The sequence below is a fragment of the Acipenser ruthenus genome, chromosome 6 (genome assembly GCF_902713425.1).
Source record: "Acipenser ruthenus chromosome 6, fAciRut3.2 maternal haplotype, whole genome shotgun sequence".
NCBI lineage: Eukaryota > Metazoa > Chordata > Actinopteri > Acipenseriformes > Acipenseridae > Acipenser > Acipenser ruthenus.
Window position 1 is genome coordinate 39389000 of NC_081194.1, and position 13563 is coordinate 39402562.

Here is a 13563-nt window from a genome sequence, read left to right on the forward strand (position 1 = left end):
AAGTATGCAAAAAAACACTCAGGAGATTCTGTAGCCATGTGGCAAAAATGTTTGTAGTCTGACAAAACAAAAATTGAACTTTTTGGCCTAAATGCAAAGCGTTATGTTTGGCATAACCCCAACACAGTGCATCATCCAAAGAACACCATCCCTACTGTGAATGGAGGTGGCAGCATTATGTTATGGGGATGTTTCTCATCGGCAGGGACTGGGGCACTTGTCAGGATAGAAGGGAAAATGAATGGAGCAAAGTACAGAGAAGTCCTTGAGGAAAACCTGCTGCCCTCTGCAAGAAAGCTGAAACTGGGCCGGAAGTTCACCTTTCGGCATGACAACGACCCAAAGCACACAGCCAAAGCTACACTGGAGTGGCTAAGGAACAAAAAGGTAAATGTCATGTTGTCTTGTTGAGCAATCAGTACTCCAGGTTTATTAATTGATTAGAAACAGAATGTTTAAGGTTTGTCAGTCGAAATACACTCTACATAGTTTGTTGTATTTTTAGTTATTTGTAGTCTTATTTATAGTTGCAAGGGCCAATTGGTGAGGCACAGACAGATAGGATAAATGCATTGACTGTGTTGGACCAGTGTTTTACTCATAAAACCGTGCAGTCTTTCATTGGATGAATTGATTTTATGACTGCCACCTTAGTCAGATGATAATAATACAGAAGTTTTTATAGTGGTCCGCCGTCAATATTTATTACTTAATTGCACAAGGTAAAGAAAGAAAAAATGACCATTGCCTGATTTTTTCTTCTTTGTTTTGGTTTCTCAATTAAAATGGAGAAATGTATTAATTGTTAAATCAGTAATTAGCTATGAACAGCAAAACTGGCACAGTTGGAAGGATAATTTAGCAAAAAATCATTACGTTAAACAAAATATACAAATAACACATGTTTGGATTGTACCGTAATTATGAGACACTAATGACTCAGTAGGGATCTGTTGGGTAAACGGCGCTGTTGGGTGGAGTTGAACAGAGAAACAGTGGAACGTTCAAAGGACTGGCTCAGCGAGAATGGAAATACCCAAACAGCAATGATCAGTGAGTAAGCAAGACACGCAAAGAACATGTATTACTAGACGGGTTGATAGCAGTCATTGTGAAACACTATATGAAAAAAATACTCCTCTCATTGTCTATTTCTAGACCCGCTCCTGACTGCTACAGGCGAGGCAGCAGCTAACAGCTCTCCCACCAGCTCTACCAGCACACTAACCCCAGTCAGTGTGAGAAAAAGCAGGGTCCGGAGCAAAAGAGAGAAGGCAAGAGAAGACGATCTGCACCGCAGGTTGATTGAAAAAGAAATAATGAAAGTAGAGGCAGAAACTGAAAAACTTCTTGTAGAAAAAGACAAATTGGAGCTAGAAAAACAGCAACTAGGTCTAGAAATCGATATTCTCAAATACAGGATGAAGCTTGATGGTATCTCTAGTTCCACACAGGTGGTTGAACATTATTAGCTATGTACGGACGGAGAACAGTCTTTTCTTCTGCTGTAATACATGTAAATACTGTACAATAGTTAATTTTAAATAAATGGTTAATGTTTGAATGGCAATCGTTACGTTTTTTTTGTTTTGTTGTGTTTTTAAGCTCCACAATGTTTTGTTTGTCTGTTCCTGCATAATAAAAATAAATGTCAATCAGTTATAACAATAGAAGTTTATTTGCTTTTAATATCATAATAGTTTAATAAGTTATGTCAGCTGTCATATATTGCTATCTAGAATGATTATTAATTGTCAGGTAGTTAATTATTGATTTATTTAATGGTTAATGTAATAAAAAAAATATTTAAATGTTTGCAATTGTGTCAAAAATGTTCTAAACGTATTAACTTTAAAAATGTCAATTGTATTTAAAAACAATAAAATTACGAGGAATGTGTAAACACAAACACGTTACCTATATTCCCATATATAAAGTGGATCTATTACTAAGTGTGGATTATTTCTAGCCTATGTTTACTTTGTCCATGCATAACTAAGAAAGCTCAATACATGAATATCAATTTTGGAAAAAATAGTTAATGATGCGACTGCGGACCAATCGCCCATTCAGATCATCCCGGACTTCAGCTGGGAATTGTGGATTCTACTTCTACTTGTTTAGCCTCCTCCTCATCTTTGCGTGACAGTGGGATCCCACTTTGAATGTACATATTGTGCATCACAATCACTGCGGCTGTTACTGGGCACGCTCTCTGGGTGCATTCTCATTTCTCCATGAAGGCAGTGAAATCGCCGCTTCAGCACACCATTACAATGTTCAATAACACATCATTGCTAACACAGGAGTCATCAACCATTCTTTCAGTGGATAGCCACTGTCGCCAAGAAGGATGCAATCTAATATTCCAGCATCAAAGTCCTGGTAAATGGCACTTCCTCGCAGAATACGAGCATGTGGAACCCGGCCATCGCACAACACAATTAATAATTCTCATTTCTGAATCACAGACCAACTGGATGTTTAAAGAATGATAACCCTTCTGATTTACGTATAGGCATTCATGATCGGCTGGGGCTTGAATGTGGACGTGGGTGCCATCGATACAACCCACAATTCCAGGAATCCCTGACTTCTCCCTGAATTTTTGCTTCATATGAGCAATTTGTATTTGATTAGTAGGGACGCAGACATACCTGGACATGCGTCGCTGCAGTACCAGTGAGACACGCTGAATGCACAACAAGCGTTGATTTGTGCACATTTATCATGTCCCCTACAGTGTTTTGAAAAGCCCCATTACCTGGCATAAAACCTCAAGGCAATGAGCGTCTGTAAGGCCGGTGAGACTGCACCGTTTCTGTTGGACATGTATTGCAAATCGTCGGAAAGTTCAATTAACTGAAATAGTTCTCGACGATGAAAACAAAATCTTTCGAACAGTTCTTTGTGATTGAAAATATCCAAGGGATTACTCCTGTGCCTCAACACCCGTTCATACCTCATTGCCTGCTGGTACTGGTTTCAGAGTCTATAGACAAGATGTGTCATTCCGTTACTTTCCAGTTATGGTGGAGAAATTTATCTCTAAACTGACATGCCCATGGAGATACACTTAAGACTAATTTTTTACGCCTACCCTTTATAAGGTGTAGGATTTAAGCCCAGGTGTAACTCAAAGACACACTTACGTCCTGGTGGTGCAACAAGTGTATATTTTACGTCTGGCTTATTTCTTGTTTTAAGTCAGACGTAAATACAGTTGGTGCTCTGGGATTTCGTTCGAAAACTCAGAGGAGATGAATTTCAAAGCGCTCAGAAGACACTCTGGCCGCTCCAGCTTCAGAGCTGGATTCTCAGAGCATTCACTTTCAAAATGGTGGACTTAACGGATCGCTGTGGTGGATGCGGGTATGAAGATACCATGGATATGATTGTAAAACATGCACAACAGGTAAAAAAATGTGGAAAGTATTTAAGTATGATTAATCAATAAATACTTCGGGTCTGGGTGGAAGATGGATTCAAATAATAGTGGCCGTAGTGTGTGTACACCACCAATTCATGTCCAATCCATTTAAACCACCACCAACCTTTCCTACGCTGTTTATAGATTACATGCATTATTAAAGACTTTAGTATGTAACATCGAGCAGTAAAGTTTGTAGCAGGAAAGAAGACGCAACAGGTTTTCAGGGCTAAAGGCAATGACAATTGCAGTCACTTTAATTTAGCTATTTTGATCATTATTAGGCCATATGTATTAAAGATAGAAAGTATAGAGCTAAATGTATATAACCATGTAGCTACAAGTATATATCTTGTTTTAAGATTCTATAGGATCAATACAACAGGCAGATTATGTAGACACAGGACTTGAGGGCAGTAGCAGAATGAAGTCTTTTTGCTGGAGTCAGGAAGCCATGCTTTTGCTCATTTCTTTATTTGAATTGCTTCGCCACCACTTATTTTCTTCAACAATGAGAAAAAAACAGCTTGGGAAAATTTATTGGCAGAAATGGTTAAAAAGGGCACACAGTTACTGGGATTCAATGCGACACAAAATGGAAGGGAATGTTAAAGGTGTATGTGACAAGGTTGGCAGAGTGGTGACGTCGGGCCAGATGCAGGAAGAAAAACATTAGGTTACTTACCGTAACCCTGGTTCCCTGAAAGAGAAGACGACCACCACTACATTAGGTATGGGATATGCCTGACCTTGAGGTAGGTATTGCTGAGCTTATACCAGAGCTGCCGAAGGCCCCTTCCTGGGATGATGCACTCGGTTCTGCCCACCAAGGTGATAAAACCGTCACTCACAGGAACATCTCCCTCTTTTTCCATCGAACCCGTGAGGGCGAACGGAGCAACCTCGCGCGTGGTGGTCATCGTCTTCTCTTTCAGGGAACCAGGGTAAGTAACCTAACGTTCCCTTTCAATTCGAAGACGACCACCACTACATTAGGTATGGGATAATGTATACCAAAGCCGTCGCGAGGGAGAAGGAATGGCAGCATATGAGGGATGCACAAGCACTGCCTAACCCAGAGGTTAGCGGTGTGAACTTACACACTCAAGGACCCTTGTGCCTACAGAAGGCAAAGCAGGGTCTACCACATTAATATGGTAGAACCTGGAGAAAGTATCCTGTGTAGCCCAGCTAGCCACAGTACAAATGTCAGACATCGAGGCACCTTTGAAAGGGGCCCAAGATGTAGCCAACCCTCTAGTTGAGTGCGCGTCTACCCTACCAGGTGGGGGCAAGCCAGCACCATTGTACACAGTCGAGACTGTGTTCACAATCCAGTGTGACAGACGCTGCTTAGAGAGGGGCTGTTCTAGGGTCCGTGTTCCGTGACAGATGAAGAGCTGGTCAGATTGACGCAGAGCTCTTGTCCTAAGCACGTAGCATCTCAATGCCCACACTGGGCAGAGGAAATTCAATCTCTCATCCTCCGTTGAAGCAAACGGAGCTGGATGAAAAGACTCCAGTTCCAGACTGGTTAATGTGGAAAGCTGTAATCACCTTGGGGAGGAAAGCGGGGTTGGTGCTCAGCGACACCCTGCTGCCATCCTCCCAGATACGCATGCAGGAGCTGTGCACAGACAACACCTACAGCTCACTGATCCGCTTAGCGGAGGTGATAGCTAAAAGGAAGGCTGTCTTCATAGACAGGTACTTCAGCTTTATGGAGTGTAAAGGCTCAAACGGGGCGACTCTAGTGAGAGCCTCTAGTACAATATTAAGGCTCCATTCGGGGAGAACAGTCCTCCTAGGAGGGCATAATCGCCGTGCGCCTTTAAGGAAACGGGTAGCCAAAAAATGCGCACCCGGAGACATAGAATCTACTGGAGCATGGCAAGCAGATATAGCCGCTAAATACACCTTCAAGGTGGAAGGTGATCCCAGCATCAAGCAGTTCTTGCAGTAACAGCAAAATGACTTGCATAGGGCAAGTAATGGGGTCATGGTTTCTAGCCAGACACCAAACTTGAAAAAACCTCCAGGTATATAAAGACCTAGTGGAGTCCGTCCTAGCGTTCTGCATCGTACTCACAACCGAGTCCAATAGCCCTAGGGCTAGCCAGCGGTCCCTTTCAGAGGCCAGACCCATAACTGGAACCTGCCTGGTTCCAGGTGCCAAAGAGAGTCTGACTGAGGAGATCCAAACGAAGTGGTATCTCCCAGGGCTGGCTGTGAAAAGCTGGCACATGGTCAAAAAACATATTCTCCTGGGCCACTTGGGAGCCACTAGGAGAACTGATGCTTTCTCTAACCGGACTTTCTACAGAAAAGCCAGGAGCAATGGTATAGGTGGGAAAGCGTACAAAAATGCTTTGGGACATTCGTGCGCTAGGGCGTCTACGCTGAGTGGACCGCCTAAGCGGTGGAGGGAATACCATAGGGGGCAATGAGTCGTCTCTGCCGAAGCGAAGAGATTGACTTGCACCTTCCCGAACCGTTCCCAAATGAGCTCCACCGTCTGAGGGTGGAGTAGCCACTCTGGTGGATGTGGGCTGCTCCTGGAGAGGAGGTCCCAATTCACCACTCCCATGATGTGCGTTGCCCGCAGGGACAGCAGGTTCCTCTGAGCCCATATCAATAGTTTGAAAGCTATATGATGCAACCTCGGGGACCGTAAGCCTCCCTGGTGGTTGACATACGCTACCACTGTTGTGCTGTCCATCCGGATCAACACATGTGTGCCACCACTTGCAACTCCAGCATGTTCACGTGCAGGGATGCCCAGCGGTCCGAACAGGATCCGTGGACTCCCCTGCCTTCCCAGACCGCTCCCCAACCCAGGTTGGAAGCGTCTGTCGTCACCACCTGGCGGTACAGTACTACTCCCATTTGTGCACCTTTACGCAGGTGAGAGGGTACCCTCCACCAGCGTAGGGCTGCTGATCACGCATAATACACAGTCAGCCAACGGTGCCTGTCGCATTTGGCATTGAAGTGAAACGCATTGAGCCACGCTCGTAGCGGGTGCATGAGAAGCAGACCCAGCTGAATGGCTGCTGTAGCTGTGGCCATCAGACCCAATAGTTTCTGGCACAACCTGAGGGTGACCTGCGTTCCCTGTCGAAACAGGGAGAGGCAACCCCGAATAGCTGTTACTCTGTAGTCCGACAGGTATGCGCGCATCGTAGTAGAGTCCAGCCGGAGCCCCAGGTACGTGGTGCACTGCATTGGTGTAGCCGACTCTTTGCATCGTTTATGGTGAGGCCCAGCCTGACCAGATACTCCGTCACAACTGCCGTGTGGGCCAGTGCTCCCTCTCGTGACTGGGAACAGATCAACCAGTCATCGAGATAGTTTAGTACTATGATCCCCTGCAGCCGCAGGGGTGCCAGGATAGCGTCCACACACTTTGAAAATGTACACGGAGCTAGGAAAGGGACGAACGGCAGCACAGCAAACTCGTACGTGCTTCCTAGAAAGGAAAAGTATAGATACTTTCTGTGCTCTGGACAAATGTGAATATGAAAGTATGCGTCACGGTGGTGAACCAGTCGCCCAGCCGGACGGACTGGAGGATGTGACGTTCAGAAGCCTCAGGTCTAAGATAGGGCAAAAGCCGTGGTCTTTTCTGTGTACCAGAAAGTACCTCAAGTAGTACCCCTCTCCGTCGCAGATGGGGTCTACAAGACGAATGGCTCGCTTGCACAGCAAGGCAGCCACTTCTTTCTGAAGTACCGAGGCTTGTAGAGGGTCTATCACGAATGTGATTGTGACACCTAAGCGAAACTGAAGTGCATAGTCGGTTTGCACGGTGGCGAGCACCCAGGAATCTGAAGTGCAAGCGCGCCAGTACTGCAGCTGTTGTGCCGAAAAGGGGGTCTGAGGCCGCCAGCCCTCAGGGGCCCTGCTGGGGCTGCTGAGGCTAAGGCTGGGCTGGGCAGTTTGGGGTGAATCCACATCAGGGACTCTGAGGGCTTGCCCTTGGAGGCTGGAGATCTGCAGCAGTGTACCGGACAGGAGACGGAGCTCCGAGGCCACAGGCTCAGGGAGCGGGGCCTCGCGCAGTACACCATCCAAATACGCGGTCAGCACACTCGCTGTATTAGCTAAACGAGTTGCCTGCGCTTCTGCTGTGTACACTCGTTTTAAATGCGTCTCCGTCATCCTGCACTGAGGGTTCGGGCACGCCAGGTCTCTAGCAAGACCACCCACCGCCAGGGCCTTAACAAGGGCCGCGATGATGGAGTCTACCGGGGGGAACCTCGCCAGGCCGAGCTTATCCACGCCCTCCAAGGAGGCGAGCGGTGTGGCCTGCTTAAACACATTAGGACCTGAAGCTGGGCGATCCCAGGAGGAGTGCACTTCCTCCATGAAGTCTGGGAAAGCCGGGAATCTCTGATGGCAAGAAGCCAGCGTCTGTGTCCGGAAAACAGACCGGCGTGGTTCTGCCGCTGGTGTCCAGGGAACCTGCAGGAAAGCTGCAACACGTTCCAAGAGTGCCGAGACCGAGCTGGACAATGGGGTGGTACTGGCTTCTGAAACACTCTCAGAGCCAGGCTTTTCCTCCGCAAGGGTCTCACCCACTTGCATATCGGAGGAGAAAGAACCTCCGTCACCCGAGGCCGCTATGGATAGCGTATCCTCTTGCTCCCAGAAAACCTGCACCATCCTTAAAAGCGTCTCTGTTTTTTTTTAACTCAGTCCCCTTCTGGGCACTCAATCAACTTCTCTGAGAGCTGGCAAATGGCTTGAATGACACGTTGAAAACAGACTTTAACTGTTGATTTTGACACATCAAACCGATTGGCAATTGACCTGTACAATTAAACATGAATTTGTCAATTATGTAATACATTTAAAACTGTAACACGATAGTCTTAACTGGGTTAAATTCTCATGTAACTAAATTCATATTTTAGAATGTCCATAGGTAAAAATAAATAAAAACAGATTGGGCTGTATTTTCCCCTGTGGGCGAACTGCCCACTCTATAGGAAATGAATTAGATGGGCAGTTTGCCCACAGTTTGCACACAGGGAAAATCAGGCCCATTGAGTATTATTATTAACATTGGGCATTGCACTTTACAAAATAATACAGTTACAAAAACACCTGTAGGTGCAATTTCAACATTTCATGGTAAAGCAATCAGGGGTGTAGTGCTGCGGGGTCAGCAGGAAGCGCTGATCCCTCACTTCTGTTATTTGTAATGTTACGTTACATTACCTGAATGACTCTGGATTTCCTAACCACACAACTATCATTAGTTGTTTTTCAGCAGGAACTGAAGGTCGACCAACTAGATGGTTTGTGATCTCTTTTGATATATAATTACATAATTCATTGAAACTGGATTGTGACATTCTGAAATGCATTCTGAAGTCACTGTCAGTATACAGAGGTACAACGGTTTCCACATATCCAGGAATTCTGGTGTGCCTCTCCAAGTTTTTTTGAGCAAACATTTCAAGAATAGCCTGTTCAACCTCTGGGTTGTAATCATCAACCTGAACACAAACAAACACATGTGTATGACTAAATAAGTCATACTCTTACTTCTATAATTACTACTACGACTACTACTAATTGAGTTATTGGATTGTATTAATATGTGTGTAACATCATTAGCGATTGTTTCACTGTAGTTAAAGTTATTTGTTGGTTTTGGACAACAAGATGCAGATAATAACTGCTATACACAGTCCTTTAATGTTTGTCTTTAAATAATGTTCTAATGCAGATCTATGTGTAATGTGGACAGAAAGACAAACTAACATGTTTGTTTGTTATTTCAGAAATAAAACTGTCAATAGCATTATTATTATTATTATTATTATTATTATTATTATTATTATTATTATTATTATTAGGAAGAACATAAGAAAGTTTACAAAAAAGAGGAGACCATTCAGCCCATCTTGCTCGTTTGGTTGTTAGTAGCTTATTGATCCCAGAATCTCATCAAGCGGTTACTAAAACAGGTGTACCTCTTGATTGGTAAAAGTTATTTCTGTTTTGATTTCATATTTGAATAGCAGAGAAGTAGATGAAGATGTCTTAGATGTCTCTAATTTCTTGTCTATCTTGTTGGGAAAGTGGTCAAAATTTCAGTTGTTTACAAAAAGTTAGACAAAATTTAGTTGATGCGGTTACTAAAACAGCTGTACCTCTTGATTGGTAAAAGTTATTTATGTTTTGAAAGTGGTCAAAGTAGCTGATTTGTGTCAAAAGTTACATCATTTACAATAAATAGAATGTTGGAAGTCTGGGAGTTTTTAAACAATGGGGAGCTTTAGAATGTTGAAAAAAGTCCCATTAAAGTGAATGAAGATGGACAAAAAAAGGACAAAAAGCTTAATAGTTTAAAAAGTATAAAATATATCAAAAAGCTGTATACAAGCACACTATTCCAGACCGGTCTACACGTTTTAAAGTTTGAACAGCATTTGTAGCTTAAACGGTGTAAGAGGAGTAGCGTGCCAAAGAATAAGAAGAAGAAGAAGAAGAAGAAGAAGAAGAAGAAGAAGAAGAAGAAGAAGTATGTCGAAGCCCCACTAATAATGAAAATAAATAACAACTGCTACAAGTGCTGGAAGCACCGTACTTGTTTTGTGTTCGTGCCCTGTTTGTAGTGTCTGTTCGTTTTGTTTGTCTATTTTATTTTGGCCTCAAGTGCCATTTTGCTGTTTTTGTTTAAACCTTTTATTTTTCTGTATGTTTAATAAAACACTGAGCGCCGCAGCGTTTCAGTTTCACTCACCAGTACTGCCTGTCTGTGTGTTTCTTTCTGGCCTGATGTCAAACCTACAGCCAGCCTGTTCACACTGATATACAATGAACTGAAATTTGTCAGCATGGAGCCACAAAAGCAATCCATAAGAGGAAATGCTTCTCACGACCAAACAAGTCTGTAAACAGGAAATTAAAGGATCGATAACACAATTCATCACAAACCTATATCTGAAGGCATACATTCACATTTCTGCGTTTTGCACAATAAAGTCAGATTTATAAAATTAACCTCACAAACCGCTTAATTAAGGTTATGTGCTGTAGCTATTAGAAATAAATTAGACTTTCTAACCCATTCATCTTTTTCACAGATACTGTTGGCCCTACAAACAACATGGGTGGCATCCTTCATGTTAGCGCAAAGAGGCAAGTGATTTTAGAGCCACCTACAATGGGTCCTATTCACATAACTTCAAGGACTGTTTTAAGTAATATTTTAAGGAATATATCAAACATTCTGTATAACTGTTAAGAAAAAAGGATTTTAGTTAACCAAAGTTGACTTTAACTTCATCCGAGAAAAAAAGTATCCGAGAAAAAAAGGAAAAGTAAACAGAACACTATTTAAGGGTTTCTTTTTATAAAGCAATTGTGTATCATTTTAAGTGCAGTGAACTCGGCAGGTCTTGTTGTTTATTAGAATTCAGAATGTTTACCCCTCGCATGCTATGCTAAAAACGTTTTATTAGACACTAGCTGTAGTACCAGATGTTGCCAGGGAAAACTCAATATTTCAATATTTCACGCATGACAAATTGGGGAACGGTAGCCTTTATGGTTTCCTATAAGTTACCGATCTTGGGTGTCGCACAATGCACTCAGACCCCTTTCTCCTTTTTTAACCTTATTTTTTGGGTTGTTTTGCCATTTTTAATTTTTTTTTCTTTTTATTTATTTTTTTGATTTTGTGGGTTTCTTTAATTTGAGATACATGGCTACCGTAGTGACCCAGCAATGGGGTTACTTAATAAAATACCCAGGAGGTCAAAATTTTTGGATCCAAACATAGCCCTTGACCTTCCCCTGGATGAGAGAGGAGGCCATGCAAAGTCTGGTTGCACTGGCTCCTGCGGGGTCCGAATGCATAAAGGAACAGACAGACAGACAAACTTTCTTCTTTATATATTAAGATTCATGTCAACTTTCAAACAGTGGCAGCTAGCAATACTATTTATGCCAGGTAAATGTAACCCTACCTCTCTTTGCAGTCTGTGCCATGCTTTGAGTTCACCTTCCCAACTTTCACTTGCCAGGCCTTTTACAGTTTCTCAGTGCCGGGTGAGAGAAGTCTATCAAAATTTCAAGAAAAAAAAACAAGAATGTCAACTATTTTTATAAAAATGTATATATTTAAATTGTAAGAATTGTTCTGACTGGAAGAAGCAGTTGCTACAGCTAATTGGTAGTTTTCTTGCAGAGACATCTCTACGTCGCAGTCAAGTTAAATGGCTTGTGCAAGCATCCATCTATCTGCATTAACAATCATCTGGCAATACAAGGCTTATCTATTTTAACTGCACCCGAAGGACTATATCTGAATTTGCAGCCAGCAGCCAGCTCTCGCACACTCATGCTCAAGCTGAGCATTTCAGCATAAATCTAAATGACTCCATCAACACTGTACATAAAAGGCTGTTGTCTATAAGAAAGTCAAGCACCAATACATTAGGATAAGATAGAGACACGAGACACATGACAATTCACACATGCATTGTTTGGTCTTTACGACCGTCCATAACTTCAAAATGCATCAAAAGGCAAGCAGGCAAATTGTTCAACAAGCACTTTCTTCAGAGTACCCCTAGACAGTTAATCAGAAACACTGGTTTGCATATAGGAAACATCATGAAGACTCACAGAAGGTTCAGCCAGTGGTTCCAGAATAACCATGGTATAACTGCAATAACAATACTGTCTATTTAGTCAATGAGGTGAATTTAATCAACCTAAATGTGGTTTTCACAAACAGGAGAAAGCATTATGAATTTCACTTTCTCCTGTATCTTTCCTGGTTTTGTCAAACCTTATAAATATAAGACCTTACTGTCACATAGTAGTATTACATTATAATATATTCCAGAGCCTTATTGCTGCATACATTTTGCATACAGTTATTTTATTTAACTCTCTACTACTTAATTAATATTAATACCAGTATCTTCACTATGGAAATATTACTGCTCTCTCCTCTAAAAAAACTGATTTTAATATACACAATATCAAAGCTTATGATTATGATTTCCATTACACAAGAGTAGATGTTAAAACTTCATGGTGGCGCATCAGCACACACAACGGCTGCGATGCTGGCTCCGGGGATCAACCACTGTGCGGTCTCCTCAGCGCATCAGCATGACAACGTCTGGATTGAGCGAAGTAGGGTACATCTCTGGGGTCTTCAAGTGGGCACCTTCCATCCTCGGTGTTTCGTCGACAAGCCCATGACACCTCAAGAGGGCTCGATGGTGATTCTAGCGTCCCAGCATCACCCCCCTCCGTCCCCTACTCAACTCAGCCCAGCTTACTTACCTGTACATCAGCATTTCTTTCTTTCTATTGTGCTTGAGATCCCCAGTCAGAATCTTTCCGTCTCAACCACAGCCAGTTGCTGCTCCTCTCTGCTGCTTCAGATAAGTTCTTCACTGTGCGACGCAACTCTTGGCCACTGAATCCGACGTGTATATATATATATATATATATATATATATATATATATATATATATATATATATATATATATATATAATTTGTTTATTTAGCAGACGCCTTTATCCAAGGCGACTTACAGAGACTAGGGTGTGTGAACTATGCATCAGCTGCAGAATCACTTACAACTCTGTCTCACCCAAAAGACAGAGCACAAAGAGGTTAAGTGTCTTGCTCAGGGTCACACAATGAGTCAGTGGCTGAGGTGGGATTTGAACCGTGAACCTCCTGGTTACAAGCCCTTTTCTTTAACCACTGGACCACACAGCCTCCTACACACACACACATACACACACACACACACACACAGGCACGCACGCACACACACACACACATGCTTTTGTTATACAGCTATGGCCAAAGGTTTTGCATCACCCTAAAGAATTAACACATTTTGCTTCACAAAGTCCAATGAAACCTGCTGAATAATGTTACATTTACATATTTAATTACATACCGCTTTGTAGTTTTCATATACTTAATGAAAAACTGACACAAATTGAAAAATGTGACACTTTAAAATCTAACTTGAAATACTGTACTACTATTATGGCTTCTTGTAGACTTGCAATATAGTTTTGTAGTTTCCTAGATTACATGATGTTAAATAAAATAACTAAATTATGTTCTTATATATA